This window comes from Lissotriton helveticus, chromosome 3_1 (assembly GCF_964261635.1).
Source record: "Lissotriton helveticus chromosome 3_1, aLisHel1.1, whole genome shotgun sequence".
NCBI lineage: Eukaryota > Metazoa > Chordata > Amphibia > Caudata > Salamandridae > Lissotriton > Lissotriton helveticus.
In genome coordinates this window covers 1,487,116,189-1,487,134,456 of record NC_136061.1, presented here as the reverse complement: position 1 = coordinate 1,487,134,456, position 18,268 = coordinate 1,487,116,189, and the positions used below count along the sequence as shown (strand labels likewise).

The window sequence follows — 18,268 nt, the reverse complement described above, 5'->3', positions numbered from 1 at the left end:
CCGCGATGGGAGGTTGTTTCTGCTAAGGAATGCTTCTGTCAGTCTAGGGCAACTCCCTTGGACCAACCAGAACTGTCGACCTAACGTCGTCAGCTGCACCCCAAAGACTTTGGGCACTCGCGGCCCTAGCAGCGGAACCCAGATGGCGGTTCGAAAAACAAAAATAAGCAAGTTTCTCAGATGGGAGAGCTGCACTTTTCAAAAATAGTGGGGAAAAAAGAATTTTATTTGTCCATAGGTCTCGGCCTCAAATTATAGCGCTTTTTCCCAGGTACTGTCTGGTCCTGAAACAGGAGTTCAGGCTCTGTAGTGTCCAATCGAATTGACGGTGATACCGCTGGTTGCAAAATTTTATCACTCTCTTGTTCAGTAAGTGTTCCTTTTACTCGTGCATCACTGAAAGGCAGAAAACGTGGCACGGTTTCAGTCTCTGAGTCGGCGACACCCTCCTGGACCCACCGGTCATATGGCAGAGGCAGAGGGATCCGCTTGCAGTGGATCCCGTGGATCCAGTTTTTCTTCCCTTCCACTCGAACAGCTGATCTTGTGGAAAGAAGAACGAGGTGCGGTCCGGTCCACCTTGGCTGGTCGTTCTTGGTTCGCTGGAAATTCTTCACGAGAATCCAGGATCCAGGGTAGATCTGATGACCTGGAGTTTCAGAGACCGGAGGCAGGGTGTCATGGACCTGTTGGTGTAAAACACACAATTTAGCCGTCAATTCGTACAAATAATCAAGCAAAACAGGGTGTTCTATTTCACTGAACTTAGTGGGCCTTGGCACTCTCCATATGTTGGCCGGGCGGCCAAAAACTATCTCATAGAGACTAAGTCCCACTCGCGAATGCACAGTCATTCTGGTGGATAGGAGTGCTAAGGGTAGAGCATCAGGCCATTTAAGACCAGTGCTCGCTTGAATTTTGGCTAATTTAAGTTGTAAAGTGCCGTTGTAGCATTCTACTAATCCAGCTGATTGGGGGTGATTTGCAGCGTGGAACTTTTGCTGAATGCCTAGCCCTTCACATACTCTCTTCATCACACGACCCACAAATTCACTTCCATTGTCACTCCAGACCATTCTAGGCATTCCGAATCTGGGGAAGTACTCTTTCACAAGGGCTTTAGCTGTGGATAAGGCAGTGTTGTCTTTTAGGGGGTAGGCTTCCACCCATCTTGAAAAGGCACAAACAACAACGAGTACGTATTTTAAATTGTTGCACCTCTCCATGTGGATGAAATCTAGCTGCAAAACCTCGAACGGATACGTAGGAGGTGCAAAATGACCAGCTGGAGTTGGAGTTCCCCTATCAGGATTGTGTTTCAGACACACCATGCAATTCTTGATGACATTCTCTGCACACTTGGGAATTCCTGAATTTTGCCATACTGGAGCCAACAACTTGCAAATCCCTTTCACGCTGATATGAGCCATTCCATGAGCCATTGTAACCACTGCAAGCACATATGCATCGGGTAACAACCATCTCTGATGCTCTGACAATTCAATCCAGCAACCATTGGCATCCATTTTACCCGTACTTTCTCTCCACATGTTCAACTCTTTCTCTGTAGCCTCAGCTTGAATAGACTTCACACTCTCTATCGTGTCTTCACACATTCCAACATGACCAACCCATCTTGCAGGGCCTGCAACATACATTCGGCTCATCACATTCCTTGCAGTTTCTTTCGCGATTTCGTCAGCAAATGCATTTCCACGACCAACATCATCAGTCACCTTCTTGTGAGCACTACATTTCACAATCGCCACTTGCAGAGGCAAGGTCAATGATTCAAGAAGCTCATTCACCAACTGACCATGCTGAATCTTAGCTCCATGCGAAGTCAGGAACCCACGTTCTTTCCACAATCGTCCAAAACTGTGAGCCACACCAAACGCATACTGACTATCGGTATAGATAGTCACTTTCATTCCTTTAGACAACACACATGCTCTTGTAAGTGCAATCAATTCTGCTGCTTGAGCTGAATTATGTGGAATACGTGCAGCTTCAACAATTGTATGCATTGTCGTGACAGCATATGCTGCAGTCGTGTCACCATTCGGGAGATTGAAGCATGAGCCATCCACCCATAATGTACCATCACATTCAGCAAGAGGAGTGTCCCTAAGATCTATTCTCCCTTTCGTTTCTTCTTCTGTTCTAAGAAAACAATCATGCTGTTCTGAATCATCAAACTCCTCTACACTTGACAACAACGTAGCTGGGTTAAGTGTGTTACATCTTTTTATGTGCACATGACTCGCTAACAAGGTTAATTCGTAACCTGACAATCGAGCACTAGTTAAGTGCTGTGTCTTGGTTCTGTTTAACAACGTGTCCACTGCATGTGGAACCATCACAACTAACATGTTATTCATCACTAGACCAGCAGACTGTCGAATAGAAACAGCTGCTGCCGCTGTTGCTCTTAAACAACTCGGCAATGCTTTAGCTACCGGATCCAAAGTCGACGAAAAATATGCACATGGACGCTGCTTGTCTCCAAACAACTGAGTCAACACTGATAATGCACAAACCTCTTTCTCATGGACATACAATGTAAAGGGCTTACTGTAGTTGGGTGTACCTAACACAGGAAACGAACATAATGCTGTGCGCAATTCAAAAAAACTTTTCTGACACTCTTCAGACCAAGGAACGGGATTGGGTGTATCTTTACATGTTAATGCCACCAAAGGTTTGGCTAATAACGAAAAATTTGGTATCCATTGCCTGCAATATGAGGTAATGCCCAAGAAAGCACGTACTTCTCTCTGTGTTCTTGGCACACTCAATTTCGCTATTGTCTGAATTCTTTCTGGGGTCAGTTTCCTTCCCTCCTTCAATAAGAGATGACCTAAGTAGGTCACTTCTTGTCGACAATATTGCAATTTTGAGCGAGACACTTTGTGGTGCAAATCACACAAATGACGCAACAAAGACAATGTGGCTTCCTTACAGATTTCCTCAGTATCTGCAGCAACAAGCAAATCATCAACATACTGAATGAGGGTAGCACCTTCAGGTAAAACAATTGTATCAAGCTGTGTCTTTAGAGCTTGACTATATATTGATGGACTTTCACAGTAGCCCTGGGGCGCGCGTTTAAAGCGGAAGCTGCAACCTCCTAAACTGAAGCCAAAAATATGCCTACTCTCCTCAGCAATCGGGATGCTGAAGAAAGCATTCTTCAAGTCAATCACCGAAAACCAGGTGGCAGAAGCTGGAATCATAGTCAATAGGGCAGTAATGTCAGGAACAACTGGAAACTGTGGCACAACTATTTTATTCACCTCTCTAAGATCGATCACGAATCTGTAAACAGGTGGCTGGGAAGGGTCAGTTTGTTTCAAAACAGGCAGAACAGGACTATTGCAAACGTTGCCTCTTGTCTCTTCAATTACATCTTTTTCAATCAGATCATAAATGATCGCTAGTAAAGCTTTTTCACCTTCACTAGAGATTTTGTATTGGGGAATTTGTGGCATCTTAATATTGGCTTTCAATGTTACAACATATGGTGGTATTTCCAAAAGGCCTACATCATTAGGACCAGTAGCCCAAAGAATATTAGGGAGAGATGACAATTCTGTTGGAAGTTTATCCCTTGACAAATACATTGGAGAAACCACTTTCTTACCGAGTGTAAGTTGTACTCCAGAAGGCAGAAGGACAACAGTACAAAGTCGCATACAATCTTTTCAGCAAATCTAATCCTAGCAAGTTTTCACCACAACCTGTTGTCAGAATAAGGGGTGCTTCGAATTCACAAGGTCCAACAGAAAGGGACAAAGGGTCAGAAATCGGATTTCTAACTGGGGCGCCAGAAAAACCTACAGAAACATTCATTTTGCCAGACAAAGGTGCGCCAGGGAGTTTGGAGTGCATAATAGAACTCTTTGTGGCACCAGTATCCAACAGAAAAGGCTCTGACACACCTGATGTAATCACCTCAACGTATGGTCCACTCTGATCTACTGGAACTGAAACAACTCCCTCTCTTTGTCTATGGCTGTCCTAGCAATCATTACCGTCCATATGCTCATCTTCTGCATAGTAATCATCAGCATAGTACTGAGCCGTCCTACCAGATGCGTTATTCTGCTGATCGAACTTATTCATCGAATTTTGAGGTGGAAAGACCGTGTGTTCTGGGGGAAATTTCCACGTCCTCTACCTCTAGATGCTTGTTGAACACCTCGACCTCTTACACCAGAAGCACCATTTGCACGCTGTAATAAAATAGGACAACTATACTTGAAATGACCCTCTTCCTTACAATATGAACACTGATTGGGGCCTACAGGGACACGTGGTTGAGTAAACTCGACTCTTTGCGAGTTCCTCTGATACTGTTGAGGCTGCTGATTATTATTCTGATAGTTACTCTGAGCACCACTATTTTGACCACCACGTGGCGGATATGCTTGCTGTAACAAAACCTTCGTTTTCAACTCTTTAGTTTTCTTTTCTGCGCTATCTTATTTGCGATTAGCAAATTGCTAATCGCAAATAAGGAATAACTCCCCATTCATTCCTATGAGCCTTTAGGCCCATAGGAATGAATGGGGAGTTATTCCTTATTTGCGATTAGCAATTTGCTAATCGCAAATAAGGAATTCCTACATGAATCCCGTTTTGCAAGTCCTTAATAGCGATTCCTTAATAATCGCTATTAAGGACTCGCAAAACGGACCAATGATGAATCAGGCAGTTAAAACTGTAACTCGATAACTTTTACTCACCATTGACTTTGCATTGGTGCATGCGTGTGCTTTTAGCGCTGCACCCGATTCCCACGGGCTACTCCCGTCCTAACTGCTGTTAGTCCAGTGTAGTCCTAGCGATTCCCAAGGCCCCAGGCCTTATCACAGTTCGAAAGGTGATACTTATACCACTTTTTTGATATATGGTTTGAGTGGCCACCGGCCTCATCCATAATTGTGCAACTTTCATATGTTATACTGTGCTTTTGTTTAAACGCTTGTGCTTCTATACTCATAAAGAGTACAGGGGATTATTCTAAGAATAAATACATATATTTTTATAATATATAACTTGTGTGGTGTCCTTTCATTTGATATTACAGGATTGCATATGGTAAAACAGCTGGCTTCACATGCCCTCTTGAGTTAAGCCTTTAGGCTGCTTAGTCCATGCTACCTCTAGGATAGCTTGTCTTTAAGGTTGACTTACAACCATCACCATAAGGGATTGTTTGGACTGATATAAGGTGCCCCCAGAATTGGAGACATCATACATCAGGCCAACTTCTCACAGATGAGATGAGATCAGGTGCTTTCAGGGTGGTATGGAATGAAGAGCACTGACTTTGGGGCTCTTAGCTTTTTTCATTCTACTTCAGTGCTGGCCATAGTAATTTAAAGAAGCCACCCTGATTCACCTAAAGCAAATCATAAAAACCAAAATAGCCTACAACACCTTGTATTCCTAGGCAGTGTACCATCCAGGTAGTAACCAGGCGCGACCCTGCTTAACTTCTACAATCAGATGAGATCGGGTACTGTCAGGGTTGTATGGCCGTAGGCATGAAGAGCACTGACTTTGTGAATCATAGCTTTTTTCATTCTACGCAATGGCTATAGTACGCGAGAAAATCCACCCTCATTCACCTAAAGTAAAAGAAAAAAAAGACAAAAAAAGCCTCCAGCACCTTGAATTCCCAGGCAGTCTACCACCAACATACTAACCAGGCCCGGTCCTGCTTAACCTCTGAGATCAGATGAGATCAGGTGCTTTTAGGGTGGAATGGCTGCAGGCATTAGGAGCACTGATTTTGGGGCTCTTAGCTTTTTTCATTCTACTTCAGTGCTGGCCATATTATTCTAGACCAGCCAACCTCATTCACCTAAAGCAAAACAAAACAAAAACAAGCAGACAGCAGCTAGTATTCCCAGGCAGTCTCCCATCCAGGTACTATCCAGTCCCAACCCTGCTTAACTCCTGAGATCAGGTGCTTTCAAGGTGGCATGGCAGTAGGCATGAAGAACACTGACTTTGGGGCTCTTAACCTTTTCATTCTACTTCAGTTCTTTCAACAGTAAGGAAGACAAGCCACCCTCATTCACCTAAAGCAAAACAAAAAAACAATAAAACCTACATCACATGCTAACCAATAGCGACCAGATGACTGGGGGACAGTTGCGCTGGGTTGCATCCAGTTTTATCAAACAATAATTTCAAAGGAGCTCAAAGGATAAGGTGATGGTCAATCACCATCAACCAGACAGCAGTGAAAAAGTTCTCTACTTATTAAACAATTGCACAGATATATCCTAAGCTTGATTCCAGAATATTAAAAGTCCTTATTAAATCAAAGCAGAAAAGGAGATCTTCTTATGTCCATCATTTATTCATCTCAATATGTATCGAAATTTGATCCTAGCCAACACGTGTTTCGTCTTTAAAGGTGTCAACCTCAGACTTCGTCAGGGCTAGAATATCATCAAACAAACAATCATTACATATACACCTTTACACAGGTTTAAATTTCAATAAAAATTCAAGGAAGCAATCCACCAAATCCAAACCTGACACCCTCGTGCATATGAAGGTGAAACACCACACACAGGCAAGGAGTAAGTCAATGCTTATTAAAAATCAAAATAAGGTGACACAAGCGTTAGAAAGACAAAGAAACCATCACCCAAGTGTAGTAGAGATATCACCATAAGTGAAAAGACGTTCAAAGTGAAGGGAAAGTGAAGTCAACAGACTCCTAAAGTAATTTACACAAAATCGGTCAGGGTTCACGTTCAAGGCTAACAAATCTATTATCAGAGGGCTAGCAACACCACTAATATATAGGGCATGCAAGCTATTCCATGGTGAAGTAGTGAGAAAGGAACTACTAGAGAAGGGGACTCACCTATTGATAATATTGGACTCTTATTCTACCAATAGGACAAGGCGTTGTGTGTAATAAAAACAAGTATATTCAATCATCTCATGTCTAAAAAGGAAAATAACAGTCTAATTAACCATCTCTCCTATCAGGGATAAAGGATTATCTTCAAACAGTATCCATGTTCTGTAATCACTCATTTGTATGAGTCTTAATAGTAGGAAAAGAGTATGTTGTCTCTCACAGTATTCTTCTAACCAGGCCTGCTCCTGCTTAACTACTGAGATGAGACGAGATCAGGTGCTTTCAGGGTTGTATGGCCGTAGGCATGAAGAGTACTGACATTGTGAATCATAGATTTTTTCATTCTATTTCAGTGCTGGCCATATTACTAGAGACAAGCCACCCTCATTCACCTAAAGCAAAACAAAAAAAACACAAAAAGCATACAGCACCAGTATTCCAAGGCAGTCTCCCATCCAGGTACTATCCAGGCCCAACCCTTCTTAACTTCTGATATCATATGAGATAATGGGTTTTCAGGGTGGTATAGCAATAGGCCTGAAGTGCACTGACTTAGGGGCCCTTAACTTGTTTCATTCTTCTTCAGTGCTGGCCATAAAAAAGAGAGAGAAGCCATTCTCATTCACCTAAAACAAAACAAAAAAATCAAGAGAGCCTACAGCACCTGGTATTCCCAGGCAGTCTTCCATCCTGGTACTAACTAAGCCCGACCCTGCTTACCTTCTGAAATCAGAGGAGATCATGAGCTTTCATGGTGGTATGGTCCTAGGCATGAAGCGCACTGACTTTGGGGCACCTAGCGTTTTTTCATTCTACTTCATTGCTGGCTATAGTAACCAAAACAAACTATGCTCATTCACCTAAAGCAAAACAAAAAAAGAAGTCTACAGGACCTGGCATTCCCAGCCGGTCTTCCATTCTGAGTTCTGATGAGATCAGGTGCTTTCATGATGGTATGGCTGTAGGCATGAAGAGTGCTGACTTTGAGGCTCTTAGCTTTTTTCATTCTACTTCAGTGCTGGCCATAGGAAGCGAGACAAGCCATCCTCCTTCACCTAAAGCAAAACAAAAAGCCTAAAGCACCTGATATTCTCAGGGTTAGGCTTGGTTAGTACCTGGAAGGTACCAACCTGGCCTAACCCTGCTTAACCTCTGAGATCAGTGAAGATCAGGTGCTTTTAGGGTGGTATGGCCGTAAACATGAAGAGCACTGACTTTGGGCCTCCCAGCTTTTTTCATTCTACTTCATTGCTGGCCATAGTAAGTGAGACAAGCCACCCTCATTCATGTAAAGCAAAACAAAACAAAAAAAACTACAGGACCTGGTATTATCAGGCAGTCTCACATGAAGCTACTAACCAGGCCCGGCCTGCTTAACTTCTGAGATCAGATGCATTCAGGGTGGTATGGCCATAGGTATGAAGAGCACTGACTTTGGGGCTCTTAGCATTTTTAATTCTACCTCAGTGCTGGCCATAGTAAGCAAGACAAGACACCCTCCTTCACCTAAAGCAAAAGAACAACAAAAACAAAAAGACGACAGCACCTGATCTTCCCAGGTAGTCTAACATCCAGGTATTAACCAAGCCCGACATTGCTAAACTCCTCAGATCAGATGAGCTTGGGTACTTTCAGGGTGGTATGGCCATAGGCATGAAGAGCACTGGTATGGGGCTCTTAGCTTTTTTCATTCTACATCATGTGCTGGCCATACTAAACGAGACAAGCCATCCTCATTGACCTTAAGCAAAACAACAACAAGAAACCTACAGCACCTGGTATTCCAAGGCGTTCTCCCATCCAGGTACTAACCACTCCCAACCCTGCTTAACTTCTGAGATCAGACGAGATCAAGGGCTTTCAGGGTGGTATAGCCATAGGAATGAAAAGCATTGACTTCGGGGCTCTTAGCTTTTATCATTATACTTCAATGCTGGCCATAGAAAGCGAGACAAGCCATCCTCATTAACCTAAATCAAAAAAAAAAACAGAACCTGGTATTCCCAGGCGGCCTACCATCCAGGCACTAAACAGGCCCAACCCTGCTTAACTTCTGAGATCTGAGGAGAACAGGTGTTTTAGGGTGGCTTAGACATAGGCATAAAGATCACTGACTTTGGGGCTCTTAGTTTCTTTCATTCTACTGCATTGCTGGCCATGAAAAGCTAGATAAGCTATCCTCATTCACCTAAAGCAAAACCAAACAAATTATAAATAGCCTACAGCACTAGGTATTCCCAGGCGGTCTCTTATCAAGGTACTAACAAGGCCTGATCTGGCTTACCTTCTGAGATCAGACGAAATCAGATGCTTTCATGGTAGTATGTCTGTAAGCATGAAGAGCACTGACTTTGGGGCTCGTAGATTTTTTTATTCTACTTCAGCGCTGGCCATAGAAAGCGAGACAAGCCATCCTCATTTACCTTAATAAAAAAAAAGCACCTAGTGTTCCCAGGCGTGCTTCCATCCATGTACTAAACAGGCCCGACCCTGCCTAACTTCTGAGCTCAGATGAAATGAGGTGCTTTCAGGGTGGTATGACCAGGCATGAAGAGCACCGACTTTGGGGTTCTTAGTTTATTTCATTTCACTTCACTGCATTCCATAGTAAGCAAGACACGCCACCCTCATTCACCTAAAGCAAAACAAGAAGCCTTCAGCACCTGGCATTCCCAGGCGGTCTCCCAACCAGGTACTAACCAGGCCCAACCCTGCTTAACTTCTGAGATCAGACAGGATCAGGCGCTTTCAGTGTGGTATGGCTGCAGGCATGAAGAGCACTGACTTTGGGGCTCTTAGATTTTTTCTTTCTACTTCAGTGCTGGCCATAATGAAGTAAGTGGCCCATTAAGGTTCACCCGGGTCACTCACAACCACCTCCCTGACTTCCATACCAAATGAAGAGTTGCCAGACAGTAGAGAATACAAACCAATATCTGTTTATTGAGGTAAACTCAGAGTGGAGCCTGGTTTGCCCAGTTACTTAGGAGTGCTGCAGAGGGACTGATATCAGCAAGCATAAAGATACATTATGTACATCCCAGAACAAATGAAGGCACGCCCATTGTGGAATTTTCCAAGCAAATTCAGCAAAACAGTAGAGTACAAAGAATACGTTTTGATTCTAACACCGGGCACACACTGTCTACTACTCAAGGTCACTTTGCCCATGCCCGTGACTAGACAATGGGGAGAAGGCCTTTATCTAAAGGGAAAGCTATGCGCTAATAAGAACAGTATATTCATTAGTGAAGCAAAACTCGGCCTTGGAGAAACACAACTCAGCTGAGGCCTTTTCTCGGAAAAAGCAAAGGATCAGTTTCAATCATGATTCAAAGTGGCACCCAAATAGAAAATAAATGTTGTAGCAAATGCTAACTTACATACGATAATAAATAAACAAAATCATTTCCATTCTAACAGACCTCCTTTTAGCATGAGCTAAACCATTTTCCAATAATAGCAAAGAACAGACAAAATAATAAAACAGGAAGTCATGAGTACATTACTTATGAACACTCCATACTGTCAACATCAGTGGGGAAAACGTTAAGGAGGGAAGAAGTCTCAAAAATGTCCTCATCTATCTGCATCATGTCATCTATTTACTTTTGAACCATATTTGCGGCATTGGTATCATGAACCAAAATTTTCCTCTCAGGAGTGAGAAGAGTGGTGCAATAAGAACAACACAAGGAAAGGCATTTAACAAGGACACAGCAAGAGACCAAGATCACTATTAAATAAATCACATTTTCAAGGATCCAACCCCAGCTGCCAAATGGAGACCAACTCCAGTTCCCACTTTCCATTCCTTTAATATTTTCTAAGATATCTAAAATGTGTTGGGTAATATTCTTTTCCATATTTGTGACCCCGACTACACATTGGTCTCCTATTACCCCACACACACCACCACTCTTAGCTAGGATGAAATCGACTGCATATCTAGTCTGCCCGGAATATATTCGCATGCTTTCCAATTGGGTGGTGATGTCACGCCAAGCTGCTATTGTGAAGTTAGACAATATTTGCAGCTTACACCCAAAATATTCTCTAGCTTTCTCACCCTTGGCTATGGCAGTACCACATGTAATTATGGAGGAAAGAATGTATCTAAAGGTAATACCATTACTATAGTTATTGACTCTGTCACAAAATTATTTGGTCAATGTCCTTTTAATGCATCTTACTTTAGGCTTCGCATGTTTGCAAGGTACACTCAAAGCACTACCATCCCAAGTGCCACATCATCCATACTATTATTGACATTCGAATAAGTCCCATTAGACAAAAAGAAGAACCCTGGGTGTGCATACACCGGTCTATCGTAATCTACTGCAGAAAACCTTGAATTCCTTCCAAGCGTACTGGGGTCCTTTGTGTTTATCAAAGAGTATGTGCTCTTACGCAGTACTATCCCTGAACAATTGACATACAATATAGTGTCAGTAAAATTAATAATTGGACAAGAAGCAGGTTAATAACCAGCTTCTCGGGGGACCGTCAATTCTTTCTACTGGTAACCCACCAAAGTATTTTCATATAGAAGTTGTCGTAATAAGTGTTGTTGTCACACCCCCGATATTTCCAGTATAGGTATAATTGACAATAAATATGCTGTCCATAGACTATTTATGGTTTCAGAGGGGTAACAAGCAGTCCCTTCTCCAAAGAACCTCTTGTGTGTATCTAAAAACACATTGCTTGGGGCTGTCCTTTAATTTCAAACTGTAGAAACAACCTTATCCTTACTATGCAAAGATACACTTTGATCACGTTCCAAAACCCATGATACCCAACATAACAGGATTAACAGCAAAATCACAAGGGCAATACATATTAACTTTTGTTTACAGGTCCACACTGCATTGTGCAGGGCAATAGGAATCACTGGCTGGTCTTCCTCAGCAACCATTCTACCAAAGGGAGGCATGTCGAATGGAGAAATGGGGCAAAATGCAAAGGTAATATTCAAGTTCCTAGTGTCCGTCAGAGCCTCACTGTACAGGCTCCTATTGTTCATCAAATACGGTCGAGCTTGCTCTGTCGTATGCTCGTATCCCATGTCGGCCAAGGTGGTATACCTTCAGGGTCTACTTTTAGTCCTCTCCACCTAATGCTCAAGCAACTAAACTAAGATTAGCAAAAATTCTTCACCAAGCTCAATAAATTTCTGTTGGTACTATAACTTCAGTGCAACCTATCTTACACAGTCCATCTCTAATCTCTTTTCTCCTTAGATACAATTTCCCTCAGGCGAAGGCGCAAATTGTACCTGGCAGCCCCAGACACTGTAGGATCAACAAACAACAGCTCTTTGGCAAGTCGTATTTCCGGAGGAAAAGCCGCATTCAGCACATTTCCATTCTCCTGATCCAATTGAGTCCAAATCAGCTCGGCATCGCTGAACGGAATAAACCGAGGCACCTGCTCAGTCATGGAGTCCCCAATGCCGTCCTTCACCCACTGATCATAGGGCAAAGGCAGAGGGACCCTGCACAATGAGTCGCATGTATCCAGTACTTACAGCCAGCAACTTTTACTGTGGTGCGGTTTGCTAACAGGACCTGTTCTGGCACCCTCCAACGTGACTCCAAAATTTCTTCATCTGGAATTTATTTTCACCAAAGCATAGTCTCCAGGCTGAATGTCATGGCCAGACCCCTCTGGTATTGGCGGTAGAGAGTCCCAAACCTGTTGTTGAATAGAACACAAACTGTCTCTTAACTGGGAAAGATAATCAGGCAACAATGGGTACTTGTTAGACCTGGTACCATTGGCGTGAGTTTCCCTTCCATTTTTTTACTGATGGCCTCCTCTGTTTTTGATATGTTTTGCTGGTTTAGATGGTTTGGGCACTGTGCCACTGCTATTCAGTGCCACAGTGCACGTGCTCCCTATTGTAAATTTGTGTATTGATTAGTGACTCCATGATTGGCTTATTTGATTTACTTGTCAGACCCTAGTACAGTACACCATGTGGGCCCAGGGCCTGTAAATCAAATGCTGCTGGTGGGCGTGCAGCACTGGTTATGCCACCCACAGAAGCAGCTTGTAAAGTGTGTTTCAGGCCTGCCATTGCACAGCCTGTGTGCAGTCTGTGACTGCCATGTCGATTTGGCAAGTGCACCTACTTGCCAGTCCCTAAACTTTCCCTTTTCTACATTTTAGTCACCCCTAAGGTAGGCCCTAGGGCAGGGTGCATTATATGTAAAAGGTAGGTCATGCCCTGATGTCTGTGGCATGACCTGATAGTGAATTACAGTCTATTTAGTTTTGCACTGTTGCAAGGCCAGAATGGGCAGTTTGATTATAACATCTTATAATCCTAACTGACCCAGCGAACATGGTAGAAATTCAAATTTAGTATGCCGCCTGACCTCAGAATGATAAAATACATCTTTTAGTGAAGTTATTTTTAACATTCTGTGTTTGAAAATACCACTTTTAGAAAGTAGGTATTTTCTTGCCTAACCCTCCAGCCTGCCTCTGATAGCTTGTGTATTGTATGTCTGGTTTGTGAGGGTCTGGGGTGGCTGTAGGAGACAGGGTGAGTCAGCACAAGGCTGAATAGACCTATCAGCATGTAGAGTGATGGAAGGAGTAGCACCTGGGCCTGAATAGGGCTGTGCCTGCCTTCCAAAATCCCGGCTCCACCGCCTGTGAGGTGTCTGATGACCCAGGCCCACCCTGCCAAAGGAAAGAAGGAGTCATGTAAACAAAGTGCTCCAGGAATGCACAGAACTGGTTTGGACTAGGTACAGACCCCACTGCCTTCAGAGGACAAAGGATTTTGCAGTATAAATAAAGTATGGGCAAAATTTGCGAATTCGTGCAAAATCGAATTCGCGATCCGCATAACCCGCGAATTCGTGCGAATTTGCCGATTATTTTTTTTGTGTGTTTGTGGGGTTTTTTGCGTATTCGCGGGAGGCTTGCAGTGCACCGACCGCGAAGTTACCCATGCGGTTGTGCATGGGCGCGGACATCTTGTGCGCGTTGGGTATTTCCATTTCCGGGCGCTATTGGCAATCTTGCGTTGTGTGCAGCGCGCTATTACGAGTTCGCGTGTGTTTTTGCGTGCTCGCGGGGGAAATATTGCGCGAACTTACCCACGCGGTCTTCAATGGGCGCGGCCATCTTGTTTTTCATTCATTGCTATGGTTGTGGGCATGGCTTTTCTATCCTCTTTTAATCTGTGCAATCCTTTGTTTCTTTGAACTTTTTTTTGCTTTTTTTTGCTCATTATCTATCTCTCCATTCGTCTAGATCTATATTTTGTGTTTTTTTCAACTTTTTGTTACTTTAATAACTACTTTTTTTGTTTAGCTCTCTCTTTTATTTTTTTCCCCCTATTCTTTTCTTCTTTCGCCCAGGACCATGGCAAAGGGAGCTGGCAAGTCAAAGGGGAAGGGTCCCGCACCCCGTAGCCGGCTCCCATGCGGGCGATTGAGGGGAGTAGATGTAGTGGCCAGGGAGGTTTTTACCGCGGTGGAGGTGGCCGCCCTTATATTTTTTGTTCTGCGTCACCTCCCTAAGACCGTGGCAGCAGGGGGCAGGCCCGGTCAAGGGTATGGCCTCCGGGAGCGTCGCCAGCGGTGGGATAAGGTGTGCCGGGCCATGCGGAGGGAGTCGGGGGTCCGGCGCACCTATGACCAAGCGACGCACCGGTGGGCCGACGTCCTCGACCGGGAGCAGGACCTGCTCCACCTGCTAGGTGTGGAGATCCCTGGACTTGGTGAGTAGCTATTTAATAACTACTTTGTATTCTTCTGCTCTGTGTTATATTGCTAATATATCTTTTTCCTGAAGAGCAAGAATGCTGCCTATTCGATTACATTATTATTATTATTATTATTAACGAATTTTGTACCGCGCACGGTTACCCAGAGGCATCCCAGCGCTTATAGAGAATCAGAGCGAGTTGCCTATGTGAAACAGAACAGATTTAGAATTATTCTGGAAATAGATAAGTTTTCAAATGTTTCCTGAACCTGAGCAGGTTTGCAGGATTACATTGCAGGTAAAATAGTGTTTAAATAGCTTCTCTGATTCCAGGTGCTCGCCTCCTCAGTGGCGTTGCTACTATGCTTACTTGTTTGCAACTTTGTGCTCATTTGGCCTGAATATGTATGAGTGTAGTACTTTACAGAACTGCGTAATGCTAGAGAGACTAGAGACTCAAGTCTAGTCCTTCCTTTGTACTCCTGCTGCCACTAAGAAGAAGAGATAGTGATGGATTGATAGGTTGAGTATATTATGACTTGTTATTAGTAGTAGGACATTTTTAGTGCTCTGCAATCATGATGAAGGACTGTGTCTGTCACGTTGCGTGCTGCTGAGTGCTGGCAGTCGTAGTAGAACCTTTTTTGTTGTTGCTTTAGTTAGTGATTTACATAACTTTCCAAGTAGACATTCTGCGAATCCAGCAATACTGTACTAGTATCTTCCTAGTTGACCAGATCAGATAGGTCAATACATGTAGTGCAATTGTTGCTAATTTGTTTCCCCGAGATAATTTTAGATTGTGGTCAAAGAAATCAAATATTTCCAAAAAACACTCATCCATGTTTGTGTTTATTTCATGATCATCAGCACCTCCCAGGGGCAAGGCAGCAACATCCCAGACTCCGGCGGAACAGAGTGGGCAGGAACGGTCCTCTGCAGGCTCTTCTGCTGGCCCCAGTAAGTTGTTCTGTTGTTAATATAATTATACTTCCCTAACTTTTACAGCTCCTATTCATTCCAAACTGTTTCCTAATTCTATTTTTTACAAAATAGTCTTTGATCTTCTTGTAGACTGTTTCTACTTTCTTATCCTGCCTCTCTACCATCCCTCTCTGTGCTACTACTATTTACTATTATTTCTGAGTCGGTCCGTGTAGGCAGCTAAGTTTCCCAGTCGGCAAACAGTGTTAAACAAAACTCTGATCCAGCAATAGCTCTAGAGGCACTCAGTGCAGTCCTCTGGGTTGCCCTTGCTGTCTATTCCAGTCTTCTTAATGTTAGTGCTTTGACAATTTCCAACAGCAAAATGTCAATGACCACAAAGAATAAGCTTGTAGTTGGCTTTTTGATTTGATAGTAGCACATACCATATTGCTAGTGTTTCAGGGACTATTCTGCACATACAGAAGTATGGACAAGAGAAATAGGACATTGTTGATGATAGGTGCAGTTCGACTTTCCACATACCTCAGTCAGAAGTAACTGTGCGGGACTCGGGAGCCCTCACCTTGTCGGAACTTCAAGTCCTTCTGGTGGTGATGAAGAGTAGTTGGTTCTGTCTGTAATTATACAAATGTTGCACGTTAAAGAGCAAGCATTCATCAGTTGTGCCAAAAAGAGTTGCATGTTATGGCTAAGCATATAAGTTAACACCCTCCCCAAAACCGTGACTTCTTTTCAGTCCCAATAATTAAAAATTGTTTAACATTTTCTCTTCCATTACGAGACGAAGTAGGGGGTGGTGTATGGCATCTAAAAATATGACATGTTTTTTCTAGGCGTCACAACATCGTATGCAGCACTTGCCACCACCAGTGCCGCGGCCAGCAGCGCGGAGGGGTCCACTCAAGAGGCGGATGCGGCGGCGTCACCAGGAGGAGCTGAGGGGGATGGCTCAGCAGCGGCGGACGGTGGTAAGTTATTATTATTCTCCTTACTTATTGACATTTTAGAGTAGGCTCGCAAAGGAGTGTATGATGTACTGTACAGTAGACAGTACACTACTACAAGTACACTGTACTGTTAAGAACAGTTACTGATTTAGAACTACATTTATTTAGCCAATCACAGAGAAGACAGTCACCCTGGACTTAGCAATAGCATTAGCGGCTGTAGTTCTCGAGTAAGCAATGGCCCCCTCTATTTGACTTCAAATCAGCTGGGAAACTTTTATCATGAAGCCAAGTCATATCAGATGAACTTGAGGGATGTGATGAACGAAAAGGGAAAGAACTTAGGATCAATGTAAGGCGAGCGAGTCGTAACATTTATGACTAAAGAATGATACGTGTTTCTGAATGCAGGCAGAGGTGGCTGATAGGAAGGAATCAGATGCATGGCTGTTGAAGCAAGGATGGTTGGAGGAGAAAGAAAACATTACTGCCTGTGTGGGTCAATCAGAAAATTCATGTGTGGTGTGCATTGCAATATATCATTTTGGTGAAACTCAAATGCAAGTCAAGACGGTGGTTTACCAAATAAAATGAAAAGGGTGTTATTTGGTTGTTGAGAAAACGTAAAGTTGTTACAGTTGAGACACTAAGAAGATTGATAGACGTTTACTTTGGAAGTCCGGACGGTATCTTCTTCCTCATACATAGCAGAGGTGTATGTGTAGAACAGACGCTCAGTGCATGAAGAGTGTTACTTTGTTCGAGCAGCATGTCCGTGCCAGAGTAGCAAAGCAGAGGAAATCCAAATACTACAAGTTGTGATTGTTCAGAAACTCTCCTTTGCCTAAAGTAACAGTACAGTAGTTTACTTTGCAAGCACAGCATATATTGTGTATGTATTGTATAGTTGACAATTATATCAAGTCAAGTCCCTTCCTCTGGCAATTATGGTTACCACACTCACTCCCTATGTTCATAATTTTCTTTCTGCTGTGTTAATCATGGGTGGACTATCGCTGTTGTTCACTCAGTCTATCACAACAAAGCACCTAAAGTCATCCATCCTATAAGCAAAGAGATCATGTGATCGGCTGGATACATGTTCAGAAATGAATAATCTTAATTTTCCTTTTGTAGTACTGAAGGCCCAGGGGGGGCAGTGCGAAATATAAATTACATTGAGCAGTAGCCCTTAATTAAACCGAGTATGGCCAGTGCCACCCCTGTACAAAAGTAAGAGCTTCCGTATCCCCTCCTGCATGTACTGCTTAAAGTAATGCATGCCAGTCTGTGTCATCATGGCTTGTGTCTCTTTTTCTTGGGTGCAAGCTGACTGAGCTGGCATTATGCCGGCTACCACAAGTTCACGTACAAATAATTTCTTTCACAAAACTAGAGAAAAAAAAGAATACTGGTGTACTCTCTGACTCTCTGACTATGTATTGAGTCCATAGTGCTGCCTGGTAGTAGAATTCCTGAAATTCCTATTGTTACAGGCCTACAAAGATGGTGGAAAGATACATTCCAAAACGTTATACTGTGCTTGCAAATTGCTAGCGTTATTGTGAGACAACTTTCTGTTGAATTATTTTGTGTTATTGTTAAAGAGTATTGGTTACATTATTTTTCTTTCTTTCTTCATATAGATGCTCCCAAGCAAACCAAGCCCGGAAGCTGGAGGCCATTCGGGTGGAATATTGCCGGCTGTGGGCTCGGGAACAGGAGGAGGGGGTGTCAACAACCTCCTCCAGCA

The 18,268-nt window shown here is 43.3% G+C and overlaps 1 non-coding gene and 5 pseudogenes across 1 annotated transcript; all 6 read right to left on the bottom strand.

The window, feature by feature from the left end:
- Positions 1 to 5,665: 5,665 nt before the first annotated feature.
- On the bottom strand, positions 5,666 to 5,784 carry LOC144825469 (5S ribosomal RNA; annotated as a pseudogene).
- Positions 5,785 to 5,896: 112 nt separating this feature from the next.
- LOC144825540 (5S ribosomal RNA) lies at positions 5,897 to 6,005 on the bottom strand (annotated as a pseudogene).
- A 1,306-nt stretch (positions 6,006 to 7,311) lies between these two features.
- Positions 7,312 to 7,429, bottom strand: LOC144825488 (5S ribosomal RNA; annotated as a pseudogene).
- A 115-nt stretch (positions 7,430 to 7,544) lies between these two features.
- Positions 7,545 to 7,663, bottom strand: LOC144825410 (5S ribosomal RNA; annotated as a pseudogene).
- Positions 7,664 to 8,655: 992 nt separating this feature from the next.
- Positions 8,656 to 8,774, bottom strand: LOC144825633 (5S ribosomal RNA; annotated as a pseudogene).
- A 769-nt stretch (positions 8,775 to 9,543) lies between these two features.
- Positions 9,544 to 9,662, bottom strand: LOC144825637 (5S ribosomal RNA). Its single transcript, XR_013609459.1, has one exon. It is a non-coding gene; the product is annotated as a 5S ribosomal RNA (ribosomal RNA).
- Positions 9,663 to 18,268: the final 8,606 nt, after the last annotated feature.